We start from the raw sequence: 17,256 nt of genomic DNA, 5'->3' as shown, positions 1-17,256 counted from the left end.
TATAGACATATCCTGTCCTACTTTCAGACAGCATATACAATTTAATTCCTTATCGTGCCCTTTTGCTAGGAATGTACTGCCTAAAAACCAAACGACCCTTGAAGAGGACCAAAGACTCGTCCACACTTAACTCTTTGCCTGGAACATAGACCTCCGAAAACCGATCTACAAAATGATCAAGGACAGGCCTAATCTTAAAAAGACGGTCAGAATCTGGGTGATCTCGTGGCAAGGCTAATGCATTGTCAACAAAATGCAGCATCCTAAGAAGCAGCAAATACCGATTACGACTCATGGTCACTGGAAATATAGCTGTTGCCATCAAGGGACTAGTAGACCAATAAGAAGCCAGTGCGGCTTCCTTATCAACCCCATCAAAAAAGTCAAACCCAAACACTTTTTAACTCCTCCAAATTTGTGGCAATCCACTGGGCAGCTCTAGAGTGTGGCCTAAGTCTAGCAGCGTTGTCCCTCAAATGCTGCTCCGCATACAAATTAGTCTGCTCAACAATCTCTTCCAAAAACATATCATCCATGAATAACTCAAAGAAATTGATAGGCATAAAGTTCTCTGTATTGGCGTTACACCCCGGGAGACCAGTGAAGGCAGGTAACTCTGGCTGCTCCATGTTTGGGGCAACCCAGACATCAGGTCTTATAACGGGAAACCTTTCAGCCCCAGGTTGCTGCACTATTGGCACATCAATGTCCTCCTCTAAAACAGGCCCTTCATCTGCACTGAGTGTGGCTTCATCATCAGAAGATTCCCCTCCAACAGAAACATCACTGCCAGAATCTCTGACTTCCTCCTCTGCCTCAGATGCAGAGTCCGTCTCATAGTCATGATCAGACTGTGACTCAAAAAGCATACCAACCACCTGCTGAGCGGTCATCCTGCGGCTAGCCATGATCTCTCCTGGTAAAATTAACTGGACAAATTCACCACCAACAACCAGCACTGTGTAAGACAAGTAACAAAGTGTAGCTTTGTTAGTAAGAGTTATAAACTCAAAAACTATACCGCTCACTTGCCTGAAAAAGCTTGATTCACCAGCAACTACACAGCAATCACCAATGATATCCCACTAAAAATAAAGAAAGAAAGGCAAATTAGAAATAAGACAAAACAAATATCATTGTGCACAAACCTAAGGACAATTTCACACACAAACCTGCATTTAGTACACCCCCTACAAACATGTCATTCATGCATGGCAACAATACTCCTTTGGAGTAAATTGTTTTTACTTACCTAAAACATGCAACTGTGCAAACTGCAGGTCAACCACCGCCAAAACCGCAAGGAGCCACAGCAAATAAAGCAAAAGCTTTGAATTAGAACAAAAAGGAGGAAAACATTGTTTATTACAAATGCAAAGACTTCTTCAGTTGACAAACACCCCACCATCAAACATTTAGAAATTGGTGCCTAAGTGGATTCTGCCATAGGGGCAGATGGGCCTACTAAAAAAATAGGCCTGTCTGCCCCAAGGAAGCCAGAAAATACCTTTAGTAGTGTGTGCCCATGGAGAGCGACCCTTGCCAAAGGGGACAGCCTTCAAACAAAAAAAAAACAAAAAACACAACACTATCCCTGGTGCCTAAGTGGCTTCTGCCCCCCTTGGGGGCAGGTGGGCCTAAGAAAACCGTGACCAAGGGGACGCCCCCCCACAAAAATAAACAAATAATAAAAAATCCCTGGCGTTCTAGTGGTTTCTGCCCCCCTTGGGGGGAGACCAGCCTAAAAATAATAGGCTGATCTGTCTCCAAGGGGTGCAGAAATGGCCTGGGTACATGTGCCCCCAAAGTGGGGGGCGACCCTTGCCCAAGGCCCCCCCATCCACTCACACACACACACACACACACACTATCCCTGGTGTCTAAGTGGCTTCTGCCCCCCTTGGGGGCAGGTGGGCCTAACAAAATAGGCCCATCTGCCCCCAGGGGGTGTAGAAATGGCCAACAGGTCAATGCCCCCCTTGGGGGGGCACCCCGTGACCAAGGGGACGCCTCCCCACAAAAATAAACAAATAAAAAAAAAACCCTGGCGTTCTAGTGGTTTCTGCCCCCCTTGGGGCAGACCAGCCTAAAAATAATAGGCTGATCTGTCTCCAAGGGGTGCAGAAATGGCCTGGGTACATGTGCCCCCAAAGTGGGGGGCGACCCTTGCCCAAGGCCCCCCCATCCACTAACACACACACACACACACACACACTATCCCTGGTGTCTAAGTGGCTTCTGCCCCCCTTGGGGGCAGGTGGGCCTAAAAAAATAGGCCCATCTGCCCCCAGGGGGTGTAGAAATGGCCAACAGGTCAATGCCCCCCTTGGGGTGGCACCCCGTGACCAAGGGGACGCCCCCCCACAAAAATAAACAAATAAAAAAAAAACCCTGGCGTTCTAGTGGTTTCTGCCCACCTTGGGGGCAGACCAGCCTAAAAATAATAGGCTGATCTGTCTCCAAGGGGTGCATAAATGGCCTGGGTACATGTGCCCCCAAAGTGGGGGGCGACCCTTGCCCAAGGCCCCCCCCATCCACTAACACACACACACTATCCCTGGTGTCTAAGTGGCTTCTGCCCCCTTGGGGGCAGGTGGGCCTACAAAAAAAGCCCCATCTGCCCCCAGGGGGGGCAGAAATGGCCAACAGGTCAATGCCCCCCTTGGGGGGGCGCCCCGTGACCAAGGGGACGCCCCCCCACAAAAATAAACACATAAAAAAGAATCCCTGGCGTTCTAGTGGTTTCTGCCCCCCTTGGGGCAGATCAGCCTAAAAATAATAGGCTGATCTGCCCTCAAGGGGGGCAGAAATGGCCCTAAAAGACATGCCCCCCAAAGGGGAGCGACCCTTGCCCAAGGGGGCGCCCCCCCTTCCACTACACACACAATCCCTGGTGCCTAAGTGGCTTCTGCCCCCCTTGGGGGCAGATGGACCTAAAAAAAATAGGCCGATCTGCCCCCAAGGGGGGAAGAAAAGGCCAACAGTTCTCTGTCCCCTTGGGGGGGCGCCCCTTGCCCAAGGGGGCACCCCCCCCCCACATAAAATGCACATAAATATATAACACCCTGGTGATCTAGTGTTTTCTGCCCCCCTTGGGGGCAGTTCCGCCTAACAAAATAGGCCAATCTGCCCCCAAGGGGGGCAGAAATGGCCGTAACTAATTGCCCCCCAAAGGGGAGCGACCCTTGCCCAAGGGGCCGCTCCCCGCCAACAAGAAACAGGTAAGGAAACAAAAAAAAGAAATCCCTGGTGTCTAGTGGGCATTCCTGCTGCCCGATCGCAATGCGATCGGGCAGCAGGAATGCTCAAAGAGACACCGGGGGAAAGGAAAAGCCTTTCCTTTACCCCGGTGCCTCTTTAGCTCAAACCCCCCACCCACCGGGAAGAGGAACACACCTCTTCTCCGCTCGCCGCACAGGAAGCAAATGGCTTCCTGTGCGGCGAGAACCCCATAATGAAGTCAGCGCGCGATCGCGCGCTGACGTCATTATGGGGAGGTGGGGGTTCGGGGGTGGAAGGGGAAGGGCTTCCCCTTCCATCCCTGACTTTGGGGGGTGGGGGGAAGCACACAGAGGGAGCGAGAGCGCTCCCTCTGGGCTGTGTGCCGAGGACGTAGTGGTTACGTCCTCGGCACAGCAGCACTGTGCCGCGGGACGTAACCACTACGTCCGCGGCACAGAAGGGGTTAATAAGGTTAGGCACACTGAATACATTTTTCCCAACACCACAGTGACTGCACTTCATTATTGATGTCAAATGCACCACTCTACATTAGTCAAATGTAAAAACACACAATATATCAGGTTTACAAATACATTTAAGTCACAATTGTGATGCCAGGGGTGTCAGCAAAGTCTATGCAGTTCCAGTTGCAATAACAGAAAGCTCAGAGAGGAACCAAATACCAGTTAGATGACACACTATGGGAATCATAGAAATGTGCTTGTGTATTAGCCACGTACTTATGTACATAGGCCAATTCCAATTTAAAGAGCTTTCCCAACACTTTTTTATTCCCACTTAAAGCTTTGACTAAGAGATACAGGGAACAGATAAAGGGGAAGACAGAGACAGGGTTAGACATCGAAATAGAGACAGAGACCAAGATAGAGTTAGAGATTTAGAGAGATTGAGCAAGATTGAGATAGAGATGGAGATAGAGATAGAAATTGAGATAGAGATAGATATGATAGTGATGGGTATAGACACAGAGATTGAGACAGAGGTAGAGGTAGAGATACTGACAGAAATAGAGACATAAATAGAGATAGCGATACATATAGAGATGAGATGGAAATAGAGATAGAGCTAGGGGTAGAGACAGAGACAGAGACAGTGACAGGGATAGAGCTAGAGTTTGAGAGAGATAGCGATGTAGATAGAGATAGAAATAGAGACTGTGATATTGATAGAGACAGAGGCTGAGCTAGAGATAGAGATAGGGATAGAGATGGAGACAGAGACAGAGACGGAGACCAAGACAGAAACAAAGAGATAGAGATGGAGATAGAAATAGAGATTGATGACTTTTTCATTCCCACTTAAAACCATGACTGAGAGATACAGGGGAATAGATAAACAAGACAGAGGCAGAGGTAGACGTAGAGCAAGAGGTAAAGACCAAGATAGAGATAGATATAGATATAGAGATAGAGCTAGAGATAAATATAGAGAAAGAGGGATAGAGACAGAGATGGAGAGAGAGAATGAGAGAGAGTTAGCGACAGATATATGGATAGAGATAGAGATGTGCATAGAGATAGAGATAGAAATAGAGACCGAGATAGATTTATAGATAGAGACAGAGATAGAGGCTGATGTGAACGTTGTGGAGATGTGGGATAAGCATAGAGACTGAGATAGAGACAGAGATAGAGATAGACATAGAGTATAGAATATAGAGATAGAGATAGAGATCTCTCATGTCATATACAGCATCCACATATTTGTCCATGACCGTACAGACAGATGTACAGCAGATGAGGATATGGAAGCACATGTTCTCTTGCTATTGACAGAGGGAGGGTTCTGCCATCAAAGGTCAAAGTGCAGCACATTTCACATACTACACCTTTCTAAATGAATGTGATATATGATATCACTTGATGCTATGTGTGTACAGTGGGCTACTGTATATGAGATGTGCTGGCTCTAAGGTTCAGAATAACATCAGCAGTGGAAGAAAGGAAGAGTATTGCACCAACTGAAAATGTGTTTGCAAGGAGAAAGGCAATACACTGTATTTTCACAAGCATTGATACTACGTAAGCCAACTCTAATAATTAGCTTTAATTCACCACTAGATCTTTTTAGGAAATTAATTAGGTACCCTTTATAAATAATACCTCAATACATAACGTCCCTGGAACCTTTGTTTTTTAAGTGAATTTCTATGTTTTTTTTTTATTCAACTTCCTAACTATGATGTTCCTGCAACCTTTGTCTTTCAGTGAATTTCTATGTTTTATTAAGGTAAAGTAATTTTCATTAAGATATATTAATCCATCCACTGCCATGCACATCCTTCGGCTTTGCATTCCGGTGGTTGGCCACAGGATCTGCAGCAAACCCATATAACCACCCAACCCCACGCTGCACGTGGCCATCAGCTGTGCGCAGCGAGGGTTGGCAGCAAGGCCTGGCCTCCTGCCAGACACTGTGGCCAACCCCCTAACCACCCAATCCCATGTAGTTGGACAAAGCCTGTCTCTCTGGATGTGAGAATAGGTGTAATAGGGTGTATTTGGGTGTGAGAGTGGCTGTGAGAGTGTCTGTCTGGGTGTGAGAGTGGGTGTGCCAGTGCCTTAGTGGTTCTGTGAGTGGGTGCGTCAGTGTCTGTGTTGGTCTGTGAGTGGGTGTGTGAGGGTTTCAGTGGGTCTGTGAGTGGGTGTGTGAGTCTTAGTGGGTCTGTGAGTGGGTGCATGAAGGTCTGAGTGGGTCTGTGATTGGGTGCATGATGGTCTGAGTGTGGATGTGAATGGGTCTGTGAGGGTCTGAGCGGGTCTGTGAGTGGGTGTCTCAGTGGGTCTTTGAGTGGGTGCGTAAGGGTCTGAGTGGCTGTGTGAGTGGGAGAAAGAGATGGTAAGACAGAGAGAGAGAGAGAGAGAGAGAGAGAGAGAAAGAGAGAGAGAGAGAGAGTGAGGGGGATGAAATAGAGAAAGAGAGAGTGTGACAGGACCTTGGGGGAGCCTGAAGACCCTTTTGGTCTTATCGGGTACCCCACTTACTGTGTTAGCCGGCATTTTCCCCAGAAGCAGGGAACTGCTTTAAATAACCACTTCCTGCTTGTGGGAGCAATGTTTTCATCTTTTTCCCTGCACAGATATTTGCATGCAGGGAAACAGATTAAAACTCCACTCTCTGCCAGCGGGAGCTGTTTGACAGCTCCGGCTGTCAGAAAGCAAACTTTGTTTGTTTTTGCTTGGTGGGAGCTACCATCTCCCACCAAGGAAAGGCAAACAGCTATGTCCCGGGGGTGGGCACCCCAGGACAAAGCAGGACCCTGCCCTGGGGGGTGGAAGTCCCAGGGTCAAAAATAGCTCCTCGAATAGGGCTGTGCACCCTCTCCAACATAAAGTAGCCCGCAGGGAAGTGGTGGTCTCCAGGGCTTGGGGGTTCCAAAACGGACCCCTTATTTCTTTTATTGTAGCCCTGGGCAGGTGACATTCCCCAGGGCTGTGGGGGGGAGGTGCACCCTCTGCATTATACTATTGGGACATGCGCCCCTCCGCTTCACATTACATTAAGTCTCTGGGGAGGTGGTGGTGGTTCCTGGAGCTGCAGGGGGGCACGCAGCCCCCAGCATCATATTTCATCAAAACCCTGTGGAGGTGGTGGTCCCGGGGATGCAGGGGGCCACACAGTCCCCCTACATCAATTTACATTAAGGCCCTGGGGAGGTGGTGATCCCTGGGGCTTTGGGGGGTTGCACGGCCCCCACATCACATTTCACTTGAGCCCCAGAGAGGTGGTGGTCCCTGGGTCTGCAGAGGGGCCACGCAGCCCCCGCATTACTGTCCATTTATGCCCGTGGCGGTAGTGGTCTCTGAGGCAACAATAAGCCCGGGAGGGGGCCCGTGCACCCCCTCCTTATTTTTTTACATGCCTCCGGGTCTTTAACAGAACAAGCACAGGAGCCTGTGCTTGTTTTTTTATAACAGTGTTGCCGTGAATTTGCAGATTCACCACAAATTTGTGAAAAAAAATAAAAAATATATATTTGTTGTTCTGATGGGGTCCGTCAGTGAACCTAACACCATTGATAAGGTGTCAGAGTATCCCTATCCTGGCCCCCTTTTCCTTTTTTTGCATGTTTTGTTGGGACTCAGCTGAAGCTCAGTCCCTGGATGGCTGCTAGCACTTTCTTGTTGAAGTGTTAGCAGCCAATCAGAGCTGTGCATTTTCCTGCACAAGCTTGTCATTATTCGGGAAGCTGTCGCAGCCAGACCTATACAAATTTGGATTTCCTTTAATATCTCAAAAACTTATCAATGGATTTACACCAAATAACTAAAAGCATAATCTGCATATCGACAGCTAGCTTTCTGCCAAATTTGGTGTAATTCGTCCAGTGATTTGGGCTGTAGTCATGTTTAAAGCTCCTATGAAAATTTACAAGGGAAACGCATGTTTTTTAACACACCCTCTTTCTCTTGGCCCCCGCTTGAAAAATCACCCGGAAACTTTCTGTGCACAACAAGAATCACCAGGGCACTTTTTTTAGAAAATTTTGTGAAGATTCGTCAAACAGTGCCAAAGACACAGGTGAGTCACAAATGCTTTTTCTATGGAAACATGGTCCTAACTACAACTACATACTGGCGACCTCCTGTAGGTCAAATCTTTATATATATATATATATATATATATATATATATATATATATATATAAATATATATATATGTATATTAATAGCTATATATATATTTCTTCGTCTTGTTACCTCGCAGATCTTTCCAAAACTCTCCCAGGTCAAGGTCGGGAGAAATAATGGCGGCACCACTAAGTCTGAAGTCAAAACCTTCATTTTATTGTCTTTTTTCCATTGTAAAGTGCAGGGTGCAAACAAGAATTATAGTGACGCGTTTCGGCCTGGAACCTTCAACTGGCCATGTATGTGTGTGTGTGTATATATATATATATATATATATATATATATATATATATATATATATATATATATATATACCCAGCTAATCACTTTTTATGTTACTGATGACACCTTCTTTGGCATCTTTGATATTATCACTGCAACATTTGCAATAAAATTATTGATTAGAAAATTGTGCATGGTGAAGGCACAAGTCATAGTTATCTTAGGGCATGAGGTACAGTTACATGAAATAACTATAACTATAACTGCTGAATTTCTAAGTTTTTGTGTGACTAAATTCAGAACCTAAGTATAACGTCCGCGTAACCTTTGTTTTCTTCAGTGTATTTCTATGTTTTTTTAGCATGCAGAGAAATGAGTTTAAGCAGTGTTGAGCACAGTGGCATTTAGCGACAGGGCCTGGATGGCCAGGCTCGGTGGCCAACCCTTCTGCATGCACGAAAACCCAAGCTGCACACAGCCTTTGGACATGTGCAGCAGGAGTTTGGACATAGTGGGTGGTTTTTTTTTCAGTTTTTCTCTGGTCTGTGAATCCTCAAGTGAATTCGCAAATCTGGGATCCACGGATCCATCTGTGGATCCACGGATCCATGCATCAGATGAAAAAACATTATAATTAGGCAATTTTTGCCCACATGGGACCGCTATGTCCCCTACAGGGTCAGGATACCTGTATCCTGATCCCTTATGTGTTTTTTCTCTCCTCTTTTCTCACCCCTGAGCTGATGTGGCAAATAAAATGGCAGCCTCAACTTTTCTGTCAGGTTGCAGCCGGCCAATTAGATTCTTCCTGTGGCGCATGTATCCACTCCCTATATGTCTATATTTTTTGGCCTTAAATTACTGTAAAACTGTTGAATGGATTTGCAACAAATCACAAAAAGCAGCAGAATCTACCTTTGTGCCAAATTTGGTGTAATTCGGTTCAATGGTTCGGGCTGGAGGTGTGTCTATATGTCCTGTAGAAAAATGAATGGGGAACCACATTTTGGGACCCCAACCCACACACACGCGTGCACACACACACATTTTTTATCACCCCCATTTGACAGATCACCCAAAAAACTTTCAAGGCAGAAGCAGAACTTTCTGTTACTGACGTAAGTTGTCTCTGTGCCGTTAGTTGTCTCTGTGATTTGAGGTACACAAGCTCACGTCACAATATGCCTGCACTCACCGTGCTCGTCTTAATTAGGCTGTTTGGACCTTAATGCTGGAAGCGAACGGCTGTGCATGTGGATTTAGAATGAACTTTTTTCTATCTTCGGGACGGTACATAATTACCTCCCTGGCAGTGTATATCAATTTTCGGTGATTGCGAAACACGTGTTCACTTTACTAGCGGTTTCACAATGCTTTCCCCGCTCTTGCGAAAAGTGCGCAGAGAATGCGTGAAGAGTTCTCCGGAGACCATTGGGCTGCCTCGCGGTTCTCTCCAGAGTCTCTGATGGGGGCATCCACCGTGCAATGGAGGAGGTGGTGACAGGCATATGGATGGCCTTGATGTCTCATTTAGAGGCATTCATCAAGTGTGCCCGAGACGGTCTACGTCTCACAATGCAAGTGTATTGTCTACCAAGACGCCAGGTCGCAGCTCATTGTGCAGGAGGGGTCATTACTAATTGAATTGCGGTCTCCCCTTCACTTCCCCCGAGTCAGGTCGCAAGAGGGGGTAAGTGCTTGGGTTCAAGCAGTGACAACCCTCTGGGTGTTGCACTGAACATGCTAAAACACCGCCGCAGCACAGCAACACAAACCAAACAAAATCTGCAAACTGCCTAATGGAATTATAAAACCTGATGGAAACGACTTTGACAAGAATCCTTTACAAGTTTAATGTCGCGTCTCCGGTTAAGATGGCGCCGGAGTAATTGACGGAGCCGTGCTGTTCGGGGTGCGATTTGCATTTTCCAAACCATGATCTAATATTTGCTCAAACCAAAGATGAAACAGTTCTGGTCGCTTGACCTCTCAGAGTCCAACTTAATTTATCACCTTTAATTTTATTAAAAAGGTGGGCCCCCATCAATCATAACGACTTCCCGTGGAGTGACCGTATATTCCCATAAAGTATGTCAGCCAGTGAAAAATGCACATCTTTTCGCCTTCATCTGAACTCTATTAATTCCTGAAACCCCATATGTGTTACTTTTTTAAGGACTGTAAAGCGCAGAATGTGATGCATGACACTGACCTAACTCGTGGGGAATGTGCAACTGGCACCATTTATGAAGTTCAAGGCGCCCTCTGCACTTTTGTGTTTGTTTTAAACCGCCTTCGTAAATAGTAGGTTTCAAACCGATATTTCTTTTTGCGCATTCTTTGGTGACTATTGTTCGTTTGATTGACTCAAATAAAAGCTAGAAGTAGGGATAGTTGATAGTATCCCTCGCTTTTATTAGAACGCATTAAATGCCACTAAATGCCACTTTTTCTGAACCAATAGTGCAGGACACATGCAGAATTTTTCAATGCATTTCTCTTTAGCGTGTTTTATAGTACCTCAGTGTTATATTGTAGCGTTGCTTGAACACTTCTCTCCTTTCTAGGAGCTGAAAGTAACAAGTGTTAACACAACCATAATTAATAGAGCTGAGTTCGAACTTCAACGGGAAGGGATGTTTATTCGGCCCTGAAAGCAATGCAGAAACTAACCTGAACGTCTCTGCAGATGTCAGCGGCGAGCGTTCGACTTAGACTACCCGGACCTACAGCGCATCTTACCCGCATGCAAGATGACACCGAACTAGGAAATCCTGTTAGACTTAATCAAGTTATTTGCATGATTTTATAAAATGCCAACTCCGATTTAGGGCCCGTCAATTCGAATTATTCGAATGTGGGTCCCTTCGTGTACCTGACGCAGGTGATGCTGTTTCAGGCATCTGAGTGACTACGGGGGAGAGGGTAAAATCAAATAAAAAACAGTAATGACAGAGTCTATGCATCCAATTAAACTTGGAAGGAAGGGACCACTTCCCACAAACACACATGCACACGCGCGCGCGCACGCACACATACAAATCACCAAAAAGGTAACAGCCTTCATTTGTCTCTCCTCCGAAGACTGTCGAACATTTCATTAATTTACAATTTATGATTGTTTGACAAATATTATAAAGTATGTAAATACGAGCGGGGTAATGTCTTTTCGGCGGGGGACGAGGAAATGACCCAGGATGTGCGTGGCTGCTAGATTACACACGAGCCGCCATCTATCTGTTATCAAACTGTGCTCCCCACTCGTTGCGGCATATTGTGCAAGTGACAAGTGAAATAGTGCAGATAAACCAATGGTTTAAAACGTAATAAAGGCAACATCCATTTGCATTTTTTACATTTTATTACCTAGGTAATTTACTATGACACATCTCCAGATGGGATTTATGAAAACACTTTGAAGCAATTATATAAAGTGTGCAGCTTTTGAGGCGTCAGATATTGAAGAGTCAAAAAGATGGCAGAACATTTTTATACGATGTTCCGCTTTACAAAACTGCAATACTTTTATGTGACAATGCTTCAATGGCATTTTAGAGAGAACTACTTTACTTAAACGAATTTAAAGGGGTTCACTTGAAATAGAAAAGTAGAACCAAAACACAACTGAAGAATTATTGCCTTTCTCACATATTTTGGTAAAATTAGATGTTTTCGCCCTGCTATGCATTTGTTTGAGTTTGTGTGTGGACAGTACGTGTAGGCTTGCTCGAGAGATGCCCTTTGTGCTCAAAATCCAGGGAAAATATTCGAATTACTCAACATGGCCAATAATCCCTATATAACGATCAATAGAAAAAAATAAAATTTATATTCCGTTTGGAACGGATATATGGACGACTCGAACATATATGAAAAGATGATGCATGCATTTGAATTATAGATTGCCCAGAAGGATAAACACTGCCAGACAGACTGTGGTATTTGAACCCTCTTTAACAGTGGGTATTTTGAACATGGAGCTATGATTTGCATTAAACTTCATGTTCTTTAATTCCTTGTGTGAATCTGTGTTTTTTTTACTGTGTTTTAAGGAGGCACTTTTGTTATGTCTTGGCGTAGTAACTTCGCAGTGGTATTTCTCTTTGGCGCAAGGGATGCATTGATGCACACATCAGTGAATAGAGTAGCCACTCTTGTGTTTGAAGTTAGAGGGGCTGCCTCCTTCTCCAAAAATCACGAGGCCCTTCCAGCGGTGCGTGTAAGAAGTCCCACTGGCAGGCCCCAGCAAAGGGGACGGGCGGGGTGATCCCCCCACCGAGAGACTTACTGCCTCGAAACCCCTTCCCACCAGACATATTAAACCCGATATCCTAAGAAAAACAGGCACTTGTCAAAAGTGAAGTCTTATTTGTGGGGTGACCTCGTGCAGGGGCGCAAGGGATGCTGATATTTCATTCTCAGGGAAGACGGCTTTTAAAGTATCCGTCACAACCCGGCCACTGGGGCATTGTACAACGTCTGCCCCGAGTTGGGGAGTCCGTGAACTTCCCGCCCCACCCTTTTAAATCCCTGGGAGGAACACTTAATTAGACCTGTACAGTAGCCCTTCTGGAACGAGGCGGAGCACTGACGTCCACCGGGCTCTTTATGTGGTATTATATGCCAGTGACGCAGCTGTATTTCCCGTTTGACCTTGTCTGCCTGACCCACAATTGTATGGCTGCTAATAGGAAAGCTGGAAGGCAAATAGCTCCCTGTCGAGCAACATGTGGCCAACATACTTGCTGCCCAGTTATGCCAACTATTGCAATAGAATATCCTAAAACATGGTTCAAATGTTTTCTTTACGGTTAGAATACATTCGGAAAGTCCATAAATGTTTTAAAAGGGGGGTGGGGGATGCACGGTCCGAACCACAGGTAGCCTCTGCAGAGGGGGGTGTTTACACACCCCCTCCGCTGCTAGTGTGAGAATGTGTGTTTAAATAACTCTCTTCAGCTACCACTTAACTATCACAACACTGAACCCAAGGACCCAAGCAAACACCAGAGCGCTCTTTCTTTTCCATTACTTTTAACACACACAGCAAGGAAGCCCAGAATCCCTCACGAGTTACTTTTCGTATGTGTTGCACTAGGGCAACTGTAAGCCGAGTCTAGCCTTCAAAAGCCAACTCAACGTGGACAGGAAAGATTCCTGCGTTTTTATTATTCTTATTCGTATTCTTCTTCTTATTATTTTTATTAGTATTGTTGTTGCCATTATTATCATTGCTGCTATCATTCCCGTTTTTGTTGTTGGTATCATTAACAGCAGAAGTATTTTATTTTTATTTTGGAGAAACGAGTGGTTTTTTTTGGGGGGGGGGAAACTGAAATGATATATGATTTTATTTTAAATAAACATTGTGTTTATTTGACGAAAAGAAGACAGACAATACAAGTGACAGGTATGGAAATACCTCTTGCACTGAGGGTGTGTGAACCTTTTTGGAACTTTTGGAAAACATATTTTCATCTTTACTTGGAAAAAAAGTCTAGTTGCTGAGGGTCTTAGAAAAGGTACTCGCTGCCCTCGTCGGCCATTGCTGGGGAGACAGCAGGCTAAGTAACTGGGATGATTGGCTCGGGTTACAGAACTTCGCAGCGCCCAGAAGCAGCGCTTTGTGTTTGCAAGTCTGAAACTACTGAAAACACAAGTGGCAGTCCGCTCGTGTGCTGAGTACACATCGAAAGACAGCGCCTTTTATAGACAATGGAAGGCAACAAAGATCTCGCCAACGTGTCTGGTGGTGGTGGTGAGGAGGGGTCATAAATAGCCCACTAAGCCCCCACCCCAACCGATTGTATCCGAATTGCCATCTTTTCATGACTTGTAGTATATGCAAAAACAAACTTTCCCGCCGTGATATTTTCTTTTATGCCCGTCAGGCGCTATTCTTCACGAACAGCCAGATGATTTTTATAAAGAAAAAAAAAGTTGAGGGGGGAAAAAAACACAACACACAGAAATGATGAATTACGCTGCATAGCTAATGGCTGCGGGGCGCGTTTACCGATTCATAAGCATTTATTCCCGGTGATATATGGCCGCAGCCCTAAATCTGAAGAGCTTTCTGTTCCTAGGTGCAAATGGCTTCCTTTTTCTTGCAGTAAACCTTGCTGCATTAGCAGTGATTGATCTCGAGCACAATTCGTCCCAGAGTGCTATTTTAGAGGGGCAACACCGGCTTTTGGAGATTAACTGGGGAGTCTGTACATATTAATGAACCTGAGAGACATACTAACGTTTTGGTAATTTAGTTATGTGTGTCTGAAGACGTCTTCGTTATTTTCCGTTAGACCCCCGCGGTTGTTGTACACTGAATTTAAAAAAGCGCTTCCTGGGCATCATTTTTCCCGTTCCAGGGACGACTAAACGGCATTTAATGTGAAAAACAAATGTTGACTTCCTTCTTGGAGGAGGTGTGCTTGCCTGCAAGCATGGGGCGCTCACCCAACTCTTTTCGAGTTGCTGCAGGTCAGTCGAGTGTCAGGTACATTTCTGCGAGTCCATATTGAGAATATTGCGGCTCGTGAGAGGCACAAAACTGGGTCTATGTAGTTCAAGAAAAGCACGTACACCGTTTACTACTGTTAAAACACCCTGATTAGGTCGTTAAAACAGTACGGCAGAAAAACGTGGAAGACGTGCACATCAGTGGCATTCGGCTGTATAGTGCAGTGATATTAACTTTCTTTGTCAATGCAAATACTTAAAAACTGGTTAGTGTTTAAATAATCCATACTCTAGTAATGCAAGCATAAAGGCATAGTTATGGTATCTTAAGGTCATGTTACGCTACGTCGTACATTACGTTACGTCACGCCCACGTGCTGCTATGGGACGTTATATCACTTAATTGGTGCTATTCATGTTATGTAATGTTGTGTTCTGAAAGATATGTAGTTGTATGCTATGTTTTGATGTTTTATGCTATATTGTTCAGTGTAGTGTGATATAAGGCTGCACATTTCCGAGTTATGCTACGTTATGTCCTATTATTCTGTTCTATGATGTTAATATTTTATGCTGTGCTATATAAATGAAGTCTGGCAGATTGTGTTAGTGTTATGCTTTCTTCCTGTATTTTATGATTGTGTACCATTCGTTACTTGTTATGTGTTCATTGGATCTATGGGGCACGAATCGGTTATAACAAACCTATTCGTTTTTTGGCGTTGACTCCGCTTTTCCTGTGCCTATCAACAATCCAGGAATATATGCACTTTTTACTACGACGTTTCTTTAAAACATTGGTTCAGTGGCCATCCTTTCATGTTTCATCGCTCGGTGTCTGACGTAACTACTGCCTTGCCCGTTAAAATATATTGATAAACGCCACGCACTTCTTTGCCAACAATAACAGAGGTAACAATCTCATCATATTGGTTGTAACATACATACATGCATACATACACACACTAAGCCATATGTGTTACTCTTTAGATATGGTTATGGTAGCTAGGCTATCCTAAATTAGTATTTGTATTCCAATAACTCAATTTTGACCATTCTATCTTATCTTCAAACTTTTCATAAAGGTTGTGCAGAATATCGTACTTGCGAGTATGTGTGTGGTATCTATCTATCTATCTATCTATCTATCTATCTATCTATCTATCTATCTATCTATCTATCTACTTACCACACGTTTAAATGTGTGTGATGTGTTTATGTCTCTCTATATGGGTGTTTGTGTCCATTCAGTGTCTATGCTTGTATATGTGAGAGTGAGTGTGTCTGTATTTACAAGGCCTGAAGTGCTAATAATAGAAGGGGCTTGAAGTAGTAAACAGGGGACCGAATTCAAGGGCCCAAAAGTAGCAACTTAATAAAGTTGTCAAAAATGAGAAAGATTAGTTAAATAAATAATCCACTGCAGCAGCGAACACAAACCGTCACACTCCCTCAGAACAAAGCTATCTTCTTCTACGCCTAACGCTGGCTGGGAAGAGGTATTGTTTTCTAGTCAATTTTTTTTCTTTTATAAATACACGGCTCGAGAAACTGAAAAAAAGAGCGAGACCCGAGAACTTTGTTACAATGAAAAAGGACAAATTAGAAGACATTTTTCGTGATCAAAGGACGGGGGGAAAGCGAGTATCGGCATTCAAGGGGCTTGACTTATTCAGACAACTTCTTTGGAAGACAAAGGCAACAAGCGTGCCCCGACCCCCCTTACCAAAGATCCGCTCCATTCAGGGTGCAGGTGCGAAGTAGTGCACCGCATTCGGCCACATTGTGCGCAAGTAGCTGGGGATTAGTGTTCGGACTTAATTCGTGAAGCGCTTGATTTACATCGGGAAAAGCCCCCTCATCCGTGAAAAGTAAAATAATTTACCGCGTGATCTTTGGGAGTGTTGCTGATACCCTCGCCGGGTATTGTGAGAGGCTAGCCCCGGCGGAGCGCGGATTGATTTCATTGGCATTGATAGCTTTACCTCAGCAGTACCTCTCGCGGGCGGGGGTCGGCGTGGAAGTTCTAGCGCCAAAAAACGCAACTGGTGGATTCATGCAGCATAAAGCGCTTTGTGGCAGGTGACACCACTACCTCAGAGAACATTTAATGCAAACGAATCTCGCGAATAAGATTGTATATAACTACGCCTCATCAGGAGTGGTAAGTGCTATAGAAATACCACTCAACTATGACAGAAACGTGTACAACACGCAAAGCTCTAAGTACGTTTCTGATACAACGACTCTGGTATCTTTGTAATCAAGGACGGTTTTATCAGCACTCCTATCGGGGACACTTCCATTACGAAATGAAAACAGTCTATTTTTTCATATAATCAAAGCAAGCAATATTGCAAGCAGAATGCTTTTTCAGGACAGTGCACATTTGAGCATCTCCGCCCCTTCCTCAGACGTCTTTCATAGGAAGCATATTTTAATTCGTTGTTGTGTACAGAGCAACCTCACGCACCAGTACACCTGAGGTAAACACTATTGACATTATTACGCAAAGGTAGGTCTTAATTTTACAGTGTTTATTAGGTGTTGCTCAAGCATTCAAGACTAAGTGAGAAGAAACTGGTGCTCTGTAAGTTTTATCAAACACTTGCACTGGTCTCAAAATAATCAATACACAGTGCTGGAACATGATCAGTCGTGATCCCTCATGCCCGACACTCCGCTGGTAAGGTATATTTTG

This window comes from Pleurodeles waltl, chromosome 11 (genome assembly GCF_031143425.1).
Source record: "Pleurodeles waltl isolate 20211129_DDA chromosome 11, aPleWal1.hap1.20221129, whole genome shotgun sequence".
Lineage (NCBI taxonomy): Eukaryota > Metazoa > Chordata > Amphibia > Caudata > Salamandridae > Pleurodeles > Pleurodeles waltl.
The sequence above is the reverse complement of the archived record's forward strand: the minus strand, read 5'-3'. Positions refer to the sequence as shown.